A 14,388-nucleotide genomic window follows, 5' to 3' on the forward strand; every position below is an offset into this window, starting at 1 on the left:
TGGCCTTGGTCAGTTTCAAATATAGATCTCCATTACCGCAAAGCATGAGCCCCAACTAAGTCGCCATACTTGTCTGTCCTATGCTAGAGGAGGAGAAGAAGATCAGCAAGAATGAACACAAAGAGAACATAAAACCCCATCCAGATGTTGGCCTTGGTCAGTTTTGAACATAGAACTTCAGTACCACAAAGCATCAGCGCTAACAACCGAGTCACCATGGTCTTCCTATTCTGGACGAAGAGATGTTGAAACACAAAAAGAGAAGTCCATGCAGATGCTGGCCTTGGATAGACTTGAACCTAGGACCCCAGCAATGCAAGGGTGCTAATGACTGAGCCACCATGCTTGTTCTTCCTTCTTGTTCGTTCTTCTTCCTCGACCGTCCGAAGAGAGGGAGACGAAACCGAAGAAAGAAGAGAAGGAGGAGGTGAGAGGCAAGAAGGTGATGAAGGAGAATTATAGGAATTAAGTCCTACCATTAATTTGGTTTCCATGAGTCCAGCATCACTGGAGGATTCCCTCTGACATCTGTAGGGACACGAAGACGGAGAGTTTAAAGACCCCTCTCTCCCTCCCACCTACCTCCAGTGTTTTTCCAGTAACTACATTGGATACAAACACAAGTGATTTATTAATCAAACAATCCATACAACATTATTTTACGTGTAAAAAAGCTTACATTTGGATGGGAAAGTATTGGTCCTGCCATGATGGACTTGGGGAAACCCAATTAACGGTAGGACATAATTCCTGTATTCTACATCGACCAATCATGACAGCACAACTGGAGCAATACCAGATTATAATCTTAAAGGGGGACTACAGCCTGCAGAACTTTACATCCCAAAGCAAGCTCATTCTAGGCCAAAACATTCAGTCTATAATATATTGCAAAAGTATGTATATTAGACCAGGCAGTGGCTCTGCATATTTGCTCCATCAAAGCCTCTGCATGATCAGCCGAGGATGAGGAAAGGGCCTGCGTAGAGTGAATTTAAGGTGACCAGATGTCCCGATTTAGGGAGGACAGTCCCACTTTGGGACCCTGTGTCCCACCTTTGGGAAGTCTGGTCATCATAGTGATTACAAACTGGGGTGCTGCAGCTCTCCGCCGGTAGTCACTGTGCAGCGCTGCGGCGGATGCTCACACTGACGGCATTGTGTGCATCCGGAATCTTCCTCCACTCCTCCCCTTCCCGACTTCTCCTCTTTAGTTCCGCACACACATTCGCCTGCAGCAGCGCCGAGAAGAGGAGAAGTAGCGGCGCTCTGAAGACCGGGAAGAGGGTAAATATATTGGTTTCATGGGGGCTCTACTACTGTGGGGGTCACTGTTACTACCGGGGTCAAAATAGGGTTATAATAGCCCCAGTAGTAATAGTATTAGCACTGAGGCCACCGTGTGTGTGTGTGGGGGGGGGGGGGGGGGTGCACTGTGGTAGTCACTATTTCTACTGAGGGCCACTGTGGAAGACACAATTACTACTGAGGGCCACTGTGGAGAACACAGTTACTACTGAGGGCCATTGTGGAGAACACAGTTACTACTGTGGCCACTGTGAAGGACACTATTACTACTGAGGACTACTGTGGGGGTCACTATTACTACTGGCGCCACTCTGGGGGCCACTATTACTACTGATGGCCAATGTGGAGGACACTATTACTAATGAGGACTACTGTGAGAGCCACTATTACTACTGGGGCCACTGTGGGGGTCACTATTACTACTAAGGGCCACTGTGGGGAACACTATTACTATTGAGGGTCACTGCGGGGGACACTATTACTACTGAGGGCCACTGGGGGGGAACTATTACTACTGGTGCTACTGTGGGAGTCACTATTACTTCCGAGTCCACTGTGGGGGGACACTATTGCTACTAAGGCCACTCTGCACATGGCAGCATAAATAAAGCTGACTAACGGTATGTTTACACATGGCGAAAATGCTGTGGTATGTCCACAGCAGAAATTTCCACGGCAAATTCTGCATCATAAAAAATGTCAAAATCTGTACCATTGGTGCTGATTTTGACTGAAAATCAGGTGCGTATTCACAGCTGATTTCTTGCTATGCGGCGCTCCCCCTCACCTCTTCCGTAGACTTTCCTGGTCAGGTGCGGTGCCACTGGTCAGGCGAGGCCACTACAGGCCGCTGGGAACCGGAAGCCTGGGATCACTGACAGCGGAAGGCCTACAGAGGAGGTGAGGGGGATTGCTGCATAGTATGAAATCAGTTGTGGGTACACAGCTACTTTTTAGTAAAGATTCGCACCAATGGAATGGATTTTGACAACTTTTTTGTAAGCAGGAATGCTGCGGAATTTGCTCCGTCTTTTTTCAAAACCGCCCTGTACTTTTTATAACAATAGAGGTAACATCATATGTCGCAATAAGCTCCGCCCCTGACCACGCCCCTCTGTGCCGCTTTGACCGTGTGAAAATCTGGTCACCTTAGTGAACTTTAAGAGCATCTGGAGGGATTTTATCCTGAACCCTGTAAATCCCCTGGATTGCCTAATCCATCTGGCGATAGTAGTTTTCGAGGCCGCTCTTCCTTATTTCGACCCTGGAATTGAATATACAAGTTACTGTCTTTCCTCAAAGGCTCAGAAGCCTAAATTATAACGATCTCTTTCTTTATGGTTCTTTGAGTTCTGGCAAAAAGAAGGTAGAATTATTTCCTGTTCTAGGTGAACTGAAGAGATTACTCTGGGGAGAAAGGAAGGGTCTAACCTGAGAATTAATCTATCACCTAAAATTCTAAGGTAAGGCTCTTTACATGAGAGGGCCTGAATCTCACCGATTCTTCTAGCCAACATAGTGGCTACCAGGAAGATTACCTTTAAATGGATATATGATGTAAGGCTCAATGCGGGAATCACATATAATCTAAAACAAAGGAAAAGACTCACAACTGGGGATTCCGGGAGTAATAAGAAAAAAAAAACTAAGAAACTCTCGTAGTGCAACTTATAGTCTGGAAAAGATAGGTAGACAGATCTATGGCTGTAGCAGGACAATTTGTCCAACATCCCCAGATTTTGTCAAACTTTGCTAGGCAGGGGTACTATGCCATTAATCACCTTAAAGGGGTTGTCTCGTGGCAGCAAGTGGGGTTATACACTTCTGTATGGCCATATTAATGCACTTTGTAATATACATCGTGCATTAAATATGAGCCATACAGAAGTTATTCACTTACCTGCTCCGTTGCTAGCGTCCCCGTTGCCATGGTTCCGTCTAACTTCGGTGTCTTCTTGCTTTTTTAGACGCGCTTGCGCAGATGCATCTTCTCCCTTCGGCTGGTCTTGGAAGCATCGGCGTTTTGGCTCCGCCCCCTTGTACGCATCATCGCGTAGCTCCGCCCCCATCACGTGCCGATTCCAGCCAATCAGGAGGCTGGAACCGCCACACGTCATGGGGCGGAGCTACGCGATGATGCGTACAAGGGGCGGAGCCAAAACGCCGATGCTTCCAAGACCAGCCGAAGGGAGAAGATGCATCTGCGCAAGCGCGTCTAAAAAAGCAAGAAGACACCGAAGTTAGACGGAACCATGGCAACGGGGACGCCAGCAACGGAGCAGGTAAGTGAATAACTTCTGTATGGCTCATATTTAATGCACGATGTATATTACAAAGTGCATTAATATGGCCATACAGAAGTGTATAACCCCACTTGCTGCCGCGAGACAACCCCTTTATTCCAGGCAGCTCTAGTTCGCCTCTTAGGAGGTTTCCAATTCAATAAGATGAAACCTGAACTTTAAGGGTTCTAAGAGTCAGGCTCTTATCAAACCCAGCCTGGAGGAAGTGAAGTTTTCTAGGTATATCTAGATCCTGTAAACCTGGTTGATCTGAACCACACTCTAAACAGAACCTCCTCCATTCTCTCGAGTATATAGAGGAGGTGACAGCTTTACGACTCAGTAATAGAGTATTTATTACCTCATTAGAAAGACCCTGGTCTAAAAGTCATTGTTTCTCAGGATCCATGCTGCTAGTCTTAACATCTTGATCTCCTGGCAATAAACTGGACCCTGAAACAGAAGGTCCTGCCTGGATGGCAGAAGAATGGGGTCTTGAACTGAAAGTGATGTTAAGAGTCGGAACCAGGATTTTTTCGTCCAAAACGGAGCAAAAAGAATCACTATTGGTTTTAGAGCCAAGGTAGTAAGAGTTAGGGGAGGCATAGGCTAGATCCATGTCCCATGGTGGGCAGAGTGTATCCAGACCTGTTGGGTTGTCTTTCGGGTTTAGGGGAAAGTTTGTGGCATTTTGTGTTCTCTTTGGTTGCAAATAAATCTATTTGAGGCTATCCCCATTTTTCTATTATCTTATGAAAGGTTTCCCAATTGAGCAGCCATTCCCGTCTTCAGATTCAAATGTTCTGCCACAGTATTTTGGGACCCCCCTTAGATGCACCACTGAAAGAGAGATAACTGTAATTTTTGAAGTTGAGGACAGGTGGTTACATTGTCAGAAAAAAACCAACATGTTTTCCCTTTAATAGCTTTTCCGACTGTTTAAGGGCTTCCCAAACTGCTCTCAATTCTCTATAATTAGAAGATTGACAACTGACCCGTTTTGTCCAGGATCCCTGAAAATAGCAATTTGCTACCTGAGCACCCCAATCTAGCTGGCTTGCGTCTGAGGTTACCAATACAAAAGGGAGAAGAGGACCACCTTCTTTTTAAGACTCATAGGATTTAACCACCAGATAAGAGATTTTTGTACGTGAACGGTTAAATTAAACTTTCTATCCAAAGAAGAATGATTTTTATCCCACAAGGACAGAATGAGATTCTGTAAGCTCATTGATTGATTTAAGCCTAACAGACCATCTGCATGCAGGAAGTCATTAAACCCAACATACTCATTGCCTTCCTTAGGGAAGTTCGGCTCTTTCTTTGAAAGCTGACAAAGATTTAATAATTCTTTGTTTTTTACATTTGGGGGAAAAATGACTTTCTTAAGCTTGAATCAAGGACGACCCCAAGAATATTTTCCGGGTATCTGGGACTAAGTGGGATTTTTGAAAATTAATGATCCAACCTAAACTAAAAATAAGAGACAACGGGGGAGTGGCCAAGCAGCCGACCTAACCGGCCGCATGTGAGAAGGGCTCCTGCTCTAACCGACTAATTGATAATCCTGGATTGATCCTGAGGACTCCCAACCCCGACAAAACACTACCGGAGGAGAGGGGGAAGAGACCGGACCCTAAGACAACAACTCCTGGCAGACAAAACGCAGCAAAACAGAGTTAAACAAAAGACCTGTGAAGCTGGGAGCGCCGCCATTACAGAGCCTGGACCACCGGCGGGGCCGCGAAGCGCCGTAGCACCAGCCCCGCACCGCAGCAAGAAAGCTCTGGGGGTGAGCACGGGAGGCCGTGGCCGCCGCCATTTTGAGGAGAAGACTCTCGACCGGTGAGCGACTGCCCGAGCCTGTCGCCCCCCCCTCCCCGAGCGACTGCCCGGCATAGAGAGGAGGAGGATCGGGCGCTGAGCGAGGTGTCTGTGGCGCCAGCAGCCAAAGCGACGCCGGCGGCAGACCTGCAGCGCCGTGGCTGACGCAGCCGCCATCCTGTGGACGGGGCAGACGGGCCTAGCAGCGAAAGACCGCATAGGGAGGCTGCACAGAGAAAAGCGGGAAACCGGGACGACCGGCGGTGCCGCGGAACACCGAGGCATCCACACAGCACCCCCCAACAAGAAAAGCCTGGAGGGCGAACACGCGGTGCCACAGCCGACGCCGCCATTTTGCAGGACAGACCCGGCTAGCCGGCAATAACCAGGGCCCGGCACGCCTCTATTAATACAAAGAAAGAGGGGATCGGACACCAGGCGAAACAGCCAAAGCACCGGCAGCCACAGCAACATAAGTGGTAGACTCGCACCGCCGCGACAGACATAACCACCATCTTGTGAACGGAGACGGCGGACCTAGCGGTGAGAGGCTGAGAGAAGAGACCGCACAAAGACCCCCTACCTGGAGGAGGAAAGCAGCATTAGCAGCAGTACTCAGTTAAGTGCACCGGGGAAGGGGAAAAGGAGCAGCAGTCACTGTACCCCATATAAATACGAAGCCAGAGAGTGAGACCCCCCTCCCTCACAACACCTAGAGGAAAGGCCAAAGAAACAGCCCCAGAATACCCCCCAAAGGGGAAAAGAGGGCGTAAGGCCCGTAGAAGACCCCCCACGGGTAGCGGCAGAAGACCACTACTGTTAACAATAGAGATCAGGGCAAACACCACCTACATAAGCCCTGCACTGAGTATACTAGTGAACCCAGCACTATAAAACATAGGCAGGCAACCGAATACGCCGCCAAATACCTCTGACAGAACAGCATGGGGCCTACCAGGCAAAACGCTGCAGCAGATAAATTAAAGGCATTTGCCAGAAGCGAAAATCGCAGGGACATAAGCTCTGATCCCACGCCGCCGGCCCCGGGGGGCTCACCCCCCCTGACAAAGAACAATCCAAACCCGACAGAGGGGACAGTCCAAACCCTACAACAGCTATCCGAACAGCTGCTGACAGCAATCCAGACATCCACGACCACTCTTACAAGTAAAATTGATGAAGTAAAAATGGATGTAAGCCTCCTCAGACAAGACCTTCAAAACCTAAGAGATAGAGTCACAACTACGGAAGATAGAATATCCACACTAGATGACACCGTTTCCCCAATGTCAGCCGCAATAAGAGACCTTACACAGAAAGCCGACTATTGGAGACAAAAAGCGAATGACCTCGAAAATCGTTCGCGACACAACAATTTGCGCATAGTCGGCCTGCCAGAACGAACCGAGGGACAGAGACCTGAAGAATTCCTAGAGAAATGGCTCCGCGAACTTCTCCCCAATGCAGAACTATCGCAGGTCTTTGTCATCGAACGGGCTCACCGAGTGCCGATAAAGCCGCCATTACCCGGTGCCCCACCCAGACCTGTATTAGCAAAGTTACTCAACTCTCGGGACAGAGATATTATTCTGCAAGCCACCAGAAAAAGGGGACCTCTACGCCACGATAACGCCACAGTATCCATCTTTCCGGACTTCTCGGCAGACCTCCAAAAGCAAAGAGCCTCATTCTTCAGCATTAAAAGGCAACTTAGAGATCTGCAGCTCCCGTACTCCATGGTGTACCCAGCATGACTATGAGTGATTGACGGAGACCGTACCCGTTTCTTCACTTCACCATCCGAAGCAGAAGAATGGCTGACCACCAGACGACGACCAGAAAGACTGTAACGTATACCAAAAACCTAACCATTTTTTGTCCTCCTTTAGGTGACGGGACTTCCATACCAAATATAAAGGACCCATTAAAGCCGCCTAATTGTCCTGCAAGCCGCTAACCTGGAGAGGAAACCTTCCCCCCTCCAGGCTACCCCTGGCAACAACCGTCCCACGCTCACCTCTGCTCCCCCTCCTCCCTTCCTCCCCCCTTACTCCCTAACCCCCCCCCAGAATTCTCTGGTTCCCCTCCGTTCTCCCGGAAGGGATTCCACCTAACTAAAATACAATATGACATGGTCGGTTCACAACACTGTGCTAACAATCAAACAAAACCACAAGTATAGCGACGATTAAGCTATGCTAAGTTGGTTACCCCGAGTTAAAATTAGCCACGAATACTAACACAGCGAGGAAGTAATCAGTATTTGAAACCTGTTCAGTTACAAGTTGTTGTAAGAGTTATAAGTTGGTAGTACGCTACCATAATGTTTCTAGAGTGTATACATCAGATGCTTAATGTTTTTTCTATAAATGTACTGAAGTGCGATTGCATGGTAGGTAATGGGGATGAGGCGGGGCGTGGTGGGGGGTCTCCTAGCAACCAGAATGACATAAACAATTTCACCCGGACCCAATCAAACCATCTTTGCCAATGGCTGAGATAACTTTTGTGTCCTGGAACGTCAGGGGCATGGGATCTCCCAGGAAACGAGTCACAATAAACTCCCTAATACGCTCCTGGCGACCACATATATTATGCCTGCAGGAGACCCACCTCACGCCCGAAACCTCTAAATGCCTGTCGAAGCCGTGGGTCCAGTGGTCAGCACACTCATACCACACATGATACTCCAGGGGGGTGTCTCTACTGATAGAAAGGTCCCTCAGATGGGAGGTAGAACAATTGAAAAGAGACCCAGAGGGTAGATTCATTTTCGTAAGAGCCAAAATAAACAACGAATCATATGTACTCCTATGTTACTATAATCCACCAACAACGTCAACAGCCCTCCTGGCAGAAGGCATACAATTTGCCTCATTCACACCAGATGCAACGACTATCTGTATGGGGGACATGAATATGGTCATGGACCCACACCTGGACAGATTCGGAGGGGGTGCTCGGGGGGCGGGAGACGGAGGCCTGACCCGCCTAGCCTCTATGATCTTGGTCGCAGGATGGCTGGATCTATGGCGAACATTCCATCCCCAACAGCAAGAGTTCTCTTGCCATGCAGCCCATAACCATGCACTGAGCCGAATAGACTATATATTTGGATCCCCCTTACTATTTACAAAAATAGAGTCCATAGAATTTCTCCCAAGAGGGGTCTCAGACCACTCACCGATCCGCATGGTTCTCAAAAACCCAGGCCCCCCCGTAATTAGGAAGCAACGCATACACCCGTTCTGGCTCTCGCTGCTCGGCCCAAATGACCGAATAGTGGACCAAATCCAAATATACTACGAGGCACACGAAGCAAGCCAGAATAGGATGCTGGTGTGGGAAGCCTTTAAGCCATACCTTAGAGGATGCTTTAAATCCTCAATCTCCTTCATTAAAAAAAACGCAGCTAAGGAGGAAGAACAGTTAGCGCAACAATGCCAACAACTAGAAAAAGAATTTATAGCCAACCCCTCAAACGCCGAAAGAGATAAATGGCTACAGGTAGGCAGAGAGTATCTGATGCATTTGAAAGAAAAGGCTCAGAGGAAATTATTCTTCACCCGCCAGTCCTTTTTCGAGCTAGGTAATCAATCCAGTAAATTGCTAGCATATATGGCCCGACAAGAGACTACTTCCCCGGCTATATTGAGGATTAAATCAACTGAGGGCACAATACTCGCAAATCCCAAAGAAATACTAGAAAGATTTCAACAATTCTACCACGACCTATACCCGTCCCAGATTAACTACACCCCAACAGAACTAGAGAACTACCTAACCAACATAACATTTCCAGTAATACAAGAAACACATAGATCCCTATTAGATGGCCCTGTCACAATAGAAGAAATACAGGAGGCAATGGAGGGCATGGCAAAAAATAAGACCCCGGGTACAGACGGCATACCAGTAGAAGTATATCTTCAGTACAGAGAGGGAATAACACCACAACTACTCTCGCTGTATGAGGATATATTTGAGAAAGGATACCTGCCAGAGTCGATGCTAGAGGCCAACATAGTCCTTATACTAAAGCCTGAAAAGAACCCAGAGGAGTGTGGGTCGTACAGACCTATCTCCCTCTTAAATACAGACTATAAAATCCTTACCAAAGTACTGGCTTCCAGGCTGAACCAAGTAATTAAGGATATCATTCACCCGGACCAATCCGGATTTATTCCGGGAATGTCCACATCAGACAACATTAGAAGAACGCAGGTAATCACACAGGTGGGACGGAGATGGAGGGAAAACTGGGCCCTGGCCTCATTGGATGCTGCCAAGGCATTTGACTCAGTGGAGTGGCCATACTTGATGGAGGCTCTACGGAAATTCGGGTTCGGGGAGCCGTTCATCAGGTGGGTCTCTATCCTATATAGTGCACCGACGGCGAGAGTAGTGACAAATGGCCTGATCTCCGCCTCCTTCCCACTACACAGGGGGACCCGACAGGGCTGCCCACTTTCCCCCCTCCTATTCGCGATCGCCATAGAACCTCTGGCCCTAAAAATTCGACAACACACACTGTATAGGGGGATCCAGATCGGACCCAGAGAAGACAAAATAGGATTGTATGCGGATGACATAATACTCTATATGTCAGAACCCAAAAGCACCCTGCCCTTGGACATCTCCCAGATAGACGAATTCGGGAATTTCTCAGGCCTACGTATCAATTGGCAGAAGTCTACCCTTATGCCGCTGAGAGAGGAGGAGTGGAGGACGGGGGTAGTATACCACAACCTGCAAATCGTCCCTCAATTTAAATACTTGGGGATCTACATCACTAGAGACCACACCCAGAGCTTTGATCTAAACATCGCACCCCTAATAACAACCCTGCAATTAAAACTGGAAGCCTGGAGCCCCCTGCCATTATCGGTGGCAGGCAGAATAAATCTTATTAAAATGATAATTCTCTCCAAATATCTATACCGGCTAGAACATGCAGAAATAACTATAACACAAAAATTCTTCAAAACAACTAACTCATTAATAACATCGTTTGTCTGGGGGAAGGCTAGAGCTAAACTCCGTATGGAAACCCTACAAAAACCCAAAGAACTGGCGGGAATGGCACTACCGGACTTCAAAATATATTACCTGGCAGGACAGGTCAGATATATACGCTATTGGCTGTCGGGCGCCTCTCTCCCGAACTCCGAGCACCACCTGATGTACTTCCTTTCGGAGGCATCCCTCTGGATTATCCTGGAAAAACCAGGACTGTTGACAAAACAAATGCTGCCCATTCACAGACTCGCGACAAGTGTCTGGAGGGCATGTAAGAAACTGACGGGGCGAGAAGACACCCCCCTGGAAACCCCCTTATGGAATAATAGAGCGCTACAGCATTTATTGAACCTGCCAGACAGACAATTTTGGTCAAATCTGGGAATTACCACACTGGAACACCTATATATTGATGGGACACTAGTCTCCTTTGAGCAATTGCAACAAATATACCAGGTACCTAGAACAGGATTCTTTAGATATCTGCAACTCAGACATGCATTGACAGCGCAATTCCCAGAACCCAGAAGACCCTTCTCCACATACCCACTAATAGGTATACTGCGCACACAAGGCCCTAGGGGCCTAATCTCGACGTTATATACCCATCTGCTATACTCAAAGATCCCCAATACACAAATGGTGGTGCTGGAAAGATGGAGAGAACTTATCCCAACACTGACTAACGAGGACTGGGAGACCGCAATGGCTACGTACACCGGGGTCTCACCAGCCGTGAACAACAAACTAACCCAATTATATATCCTGCACCAATGCTATCTGACACCAACTAGACTCCATAAAATGAACAGAGCAGTCACCAGTCAGTGCCACCGATGCCGTGCAGCAAACGCAAACTTCAATCACCTAATATGGGGATGTCCGATGGTATACACATATTGGGAAGGGGTCACAGAGTTCCTAACTCAACTGATGGGAATACCAGTACCACTGGATCCAGCGATGTGTCTGTTAGGGATCATAGACGAGGAACAATGGCAACACTATGATAAAATATTCCTTACTAAAGTATTATTTTATGCCTGCAAAGTTATAGCGCTACGATGGACAGGCGCCCTCCGACAATTACAAAATGGCAGAGTATTATCAATACCATCCTACCATACGAGAAAATAGTTTACAAAAACAGGAAATATCCTGAAAAATTCGACAAGGTATGGGGGATTTGGTGCGGGACAACAAACACAAACATCACGCAAGAAATGTTCCAAAATTTATTGACAAACCACACCCAGGCTCGGCAGGTAAAATGAGTAATAACGCTACGAATATTACAGATGTATGTATTAAGATACACTGGGTAAATATAGAGAAAATGTAACGTATTTGAGCACCGAACACTGTTACCAAAGAGTTTTCTGATGTATGCAGAGTTAAATTATTTGTTAGTGTATGTAATACACATTGGTTTAAAAAGTTGTTTATTCATGCAATGTACAAAATATATACTGCTCAATAAAACGAGTTTAAAAAAAAAATAAGAGACAACACCTGTGTTTAAGTGGTCATTAGAGATGAGCGAGCGTACTCGGAAAAGCACTACTCGCTCGAGTAATGTGCTTTATCCGAGTATCGCTGTGCTCGGGTCTGAAGATTCGGGTGCCGCTGCGGCTGACAGGTGAGTCGCAGCGGGGAGCAGGGGAGAGCGGGCGGGAGAGAAGGAGAGAAAGATCTCCCCTCCGTTCCTCCCGGCTCTCCCCTGCAGCTCCCCGCTCCGTGCCGGCACCCGAATCTTCAGGGACGAGCACAGCGATACTCGGATAAAGCAAATTACTCAAGCGAGTAGTGCTTTTCCGAGTACGCTCGCTCATTTCTAGTGGTCATTCATAATTTCCAATGAATTTGTTGAGAATCACTTAGTTTGCTGGGAGTCCATCCATGTCCATAGCTGTCGCAGGAGATGCTGGAACGACAATCAGCGCCACTGAGCAGGGCCACAAAGAGCAGCAGAAGTCGGCATCTTTCCTCTTTTAGAGTTTAAAAAACTTTGCTAACGCTGGATTTTTCTCCCTTCGTATGGCTGTACAGGAAGCATAAGAATGCTTCACCTCTCCAAAGCCCACATGGCACACTGATGTCACCGCTGATGTGCCTTCCGGAGCTTGCAGAGCTACAGCGTCAGTCAGTAGCCCTGCACCTAAGAGGGAGTGTATGGCGCAGGCTAAGGGACTCCGCCAAAGGAGTTTTAGCTGCACAAGCCATGGAGGAGGCAGAGCTGAGACCCCCCCTCCCTCCCCTCCAATCATGCCCAGCCCGCCACTACAGGTAAAAATGCTGCAATCACATAAATTTTCAGACACAGCAGTCTTTTCTCAGTTGTGTCCTTTACACTCCCCATCTTCCTGTCCCTACAGGTCAGAGGACATCCTCCAGTTGTGCTGGACAGTGTGGAAAAGAAGATCTTCTCATTCTTATTTTTCTCCTACTCCAGGGAAGAAGCTTGATGGCTCAGTGACTAGCGGTGTTGTCTTGTAGCACTGGGGCTCTAGGATAATTATGGACAGCATCTGCATGAAGTTTGTGTGTTTCCCTTTATGTTTATTCTTGTTCTTCTCCTTCTCCTCTGGAGAAGGGAGTAAAAAAGTATGGTGGCTCAGTTGTTAGCACTGCTGCCTGGCAGAACTGGAGTTCTAGGTTCACATCTGTACAAGATCAACATCCAGAGGGGGTTTTATGTTCTTTTTGCGTTTACTCCTCCTCCTTCGGAAGAGGTGTGGTGGCTCACTTGTCAGCACTGCTGCCTTGCAGTACTGGAGTGTTATATTCAAATCTGTCCAAGAGCAACACCTGCATGGTATATTCAGGTGCTCTTTGTGTATATTCTTCAAGTTCTCCTCTTTCTGGAGCAAAAAGGACAGGTGTGGTGGCTCAGTTGTTAGCGCTGCTTTGCATTGCTGAAGTTGTAAGTTCAAATCTAATCAAGGGCAACACCTGGATAAAAGTTTTTCAAAGTCCTTGCAGAGGTTACCCTTGATGGTATCTGAACCTAGGACTCCAGTACTAAAAGGCAAAAGTGCTAACAACTAAGACACATTAATAGAAGAACACCTTCTTGGGGGTTTAGAGTCACTTGACAGTGACTAGAGTGACATCCTCAGTAGCAGAGTCTGATTGTGTAAGTCTTGTCTGCAGTGATGCCGGCTGCCCCATCCAGGTGGCAGGTGAATGGAAAGGTGGTCACAAATTTTTTAATTTAACAAAAGTACATCATGACTAGAGATGAGCGAGCACGCTCGGCAAGGTCAGAGCATCGCTCTTCTTGAGTAACTACCTTCTCGTCCGAGCGTGCTCAGGGGGGGCAGTGAGAGTGAGAGAGATCTCTCCCCCCGCTACCCACGCCGCCCCCCAAGCACACTCGGCTCACTGCCCTTCTCTAATCATGACGAATGGATGGGTGGGGGTATACGGTAAATACTTTGCAGCAGGATTTCTTAAGTCCCCAAGACACTCTTTGTAGATGTTTTGTGCTAATAGACAAGGGTCCCGGAAGACATGAAAAGGGTTTTTCAGGGAAATAGGGCATTAACAGTTGATCAGCTGGTGTCAGTCGCTCGGGACGCAGCTGATCTGGAACTTGCTGTCAGCGTTGCAATATACAGGGGTACGGAGCAAAAACTACTGTTCTGACCCGTGTAGTGGCTAGCGCTTCCAACTGCATTCACACATCCCATTACAATCAATGACAGCTGCACCTGCAGTTACAAGCGTCGGCCACTACACTGCAGTCGGAGCAGCAGCAGCTTTTGCTCCATACCAGTGTATTGGGTGCCTGATCAGCTGATCGGTCAGGATCCCAAGTAGCAGACCCTAGCTGATCAGCCATTGATTACCTGCCCTGAGGTTACATCATCAATAGTATTTCCCAGGAAAATCCCTTTTCAGGTCTCCCTTTCAGGACCCTCCTCTAGTCTCGGGAAAACCCCTTTAACTCCCA

The sequence above is a fragment of the Eleutherodactylus coqui genome, chromosome 4, assembly GCF_035609145.1.
Source record: "Eleutherodactylus coqui strain aEleCoq1 chromosome 4, aEleCoq1.hap1, whole genome shotgun sequence".
In the NCBI taxonomy this organism is placed as follows: Eukaryota; Metazoa; Chordata; class Amphibia; order Anura; family Eleutherodactylidae; genus Eleutherodactylus; species Eleutherodactylus coqui.